Here is a 2,458-nt window from a genome sequence, read left to right on the forward strand (position 1 = left end):
GCACAGCGAGTGTATATATGTAAGAAAATCGGAAGAGTGCCAACAAGATACGTCTATCGGCACAGGTTGGCTCCGTAGATTGCATTTTCTCAATATGTTGTAAACGATTGTCGTAAAATCCCTATATGATTTTAAAACCGGGTGCATAAATTTGAAAACCACCTAGAACAACCTTATACTGCCACATTAATCTAATACAATGCAAAAAAGCCCTATCAAAAGATGTTAAACATTCAAACCGAATGTCGTAAAGTGCCCATATACCCCCATAGAGACAATAAAATAGAGTACTCTAAAGTAAGAGTACAGTTTACTATCCAATCAAGGTGACAGCAGAGCGTGGATGAGCCCGCAGTCGTCCTACAAAATTTGTTCTGGGGTATGATACTACGAAATGCAATCTGACACACACCTTGAAAACGGGTAGTGTGGTGCGATATACCGGTTAATTCAGGATCCTTAGGTGCCGAGTCTGGTAGTTGGGTAGGCCTGATACTGTTCTTATGGGGGAAAGGCGGAGAATGGATGCCTCCAACCCGCCTCAACCCTCCTCAACCACTTTGTTTTCAAAGAAAATTGTTGTAAATTCAGTATTGGCACCGGTGATTTATAGCTATGCTGTTAATTTCTAAAACTTTTTACATGTGAAAAAACATCGGTACACGGGTTATGCAGCATTGGCAGCTAGTGAACACCCTGTAGAATGATTGACGCTAAGCAGCTGGGTTTGATTGGTTTGTCAGACTGTCCACGTGACCTAAAGTATCTACATATACCATGTCTGTCGTCTGCATAGCCATTCTTCTTGCCGTGAAGATGAAGTTTCTTACCAGTGTTGCGCTGTTCGTGATAATTTTGTCGATTTTGCTGCTTGAAGTCGAGAGTAGCACAACGGCTGGATTAGGGGCAGCTCTAAGCATTTCCCATTCATACACTGTCATTACTCATTCTGACCATATAACCAAAAGAAAAGGTTAGTAATTTTTCTCTACAGAAGCTACAGGTGCACGCGAACCAATATTCTTGGTGCGAATGTCATATCTCCATTTTTGAAAAATATTTAACGGATTTCTTGGAGTTTCCATTGGTCACCTGTCTCATTTATTTGTTATTGCTATTTGTTTGTTTTATATTTGCTATATATTAATAATGATATAAGGTAGTTATAAAAAACAGTTGATTAGGTTCCGCAATAATTTTTTAACATAATTCATTAGTTTTCATGTATTTTGAACCGTTTATGTCTATTGTAGCTATACAGAAGGGGCAGACGGTATATCTTGGGAAGAAAGGCGGAAAATGCCACTTCAAAAAATGCTGGACGGCGTGCTATGATCTGCTCGGAAGGGGTGGGCAATGTTCCTCCGACCAAGAAGTGTGCGTCTGTTTCAATGAGTGAAACTTCAGTAAGTTTAAAAATTGTTAATCTCTTACTTTTTTAAGTTCGGAGAAAATCCAATTTGATAAGCATAAATTTATTTATTTATCAATTTATTTATTTGCTGCATTGTTTAACGTTGTAAAGGTTAAACTCGCATTGCTTACCTGCAAACTAATATATATCATACGGTTTACTTGATAATTCCTAACAAGCTTATATGTACTTTTTTTACTTTAGGCACTAGTGTGGCTGCAATAAGAGAGTGACCACATAAAGCTTTCGTATTTTGTCTTCATTTCGAATTAAGTGTGAAAAATTAATGATGAAAATAAATTGCAGCCGAAAAATAGAAAAAAGCCAGTTATTTTTGTTGATACTGCTAAAGTTTGAAATCTTAAACATAGAAATGAGGTCTTATTTATTATTCAAGAATTCATCACGTTGGATTTGGTGTTTATTTTTCATCCTTCTTGCAAATTTTCATTCATGTTGTTTATCTAATTCTGTTCATAATACCGCGAGTTACGTTACATAATCAGCGGCTTGAAGTAAAAATATATATTTAAGGCAAAACAGTAGTTTGTTCCAATCCCTGCGAGTGTGTCTAGAAACCCTTCAAACCACCCCTTTTTTTGGTCGGAGGTGGTATTCGGGGCTAACTCGTTGTCGGACCTAGGAGTGCAGCACTGGTGGTCGAAGACCGGTAAAATTCTGTATGTCGGCCGGAATTTAAAGTAAACTTAGGCTATTCACGGTGACATTCGGGTAGCGACGAAATACCTAAGTGCTGCACATGTATGTCAGCGACATGCACTTGGGAAATTCGTCGGACACCAGGCTATATGATATAAATAAATAAAAGAACAATTTTCAGAATTAACTCGTGTGAATATAAAGTACACGCACTTATTCAAAGTATACAACAGCTGCACCGATTGATTTTCAAAGCAATAATAGCCCCCTTGACGGCGGAGTTCAAACAGGACGAATAAACTTATTATACAACCCTCATCCGCCTTGAGTTTCATGAAAGTGTGCAATAAATCTCCGAAAATTTATTCACCTCTGTTAGAATAC

The 2,458-nt window shown here is 37.8% G+C and overlaps 1 long non-coding RNA gene across 1 annotated transcript; it reads left to right on the forward strand.

The window, feature by feature from the left end:
- The first annotated feature begins 815 nt into the window (after positions 1-815).
- LOC106173770 (uncharacterized) lies at positions 816-1,758 on the forward strand. Its single transcript, XR_001239540.2, has 3 exons — positions 816-973; positions 1,254-1,406; positions 1,619-1,758. It is a non-coding gene; the product is annotated as an uncharacterized LOC106173770 (long non-coding RNA).
- The last annotated feature ends 700 nt before the right edge of the window (positions 1,759-2,458 follow it).

This window comes from Lingula anatina, chromosome 8 (assembly GCF_051362555.1).
Source record: "Lingula anatina isolate TDL-2025a chromosome 8, LinAna3.0, whole genome shotgun sequence".
In the NCBI taxonomy this organism is placed as follows: Eukaryota; Metazoa; Brachiopoda; class Lingulata; order Lingulida; family Lingulidae; genus Lingula; species Lingula anatina.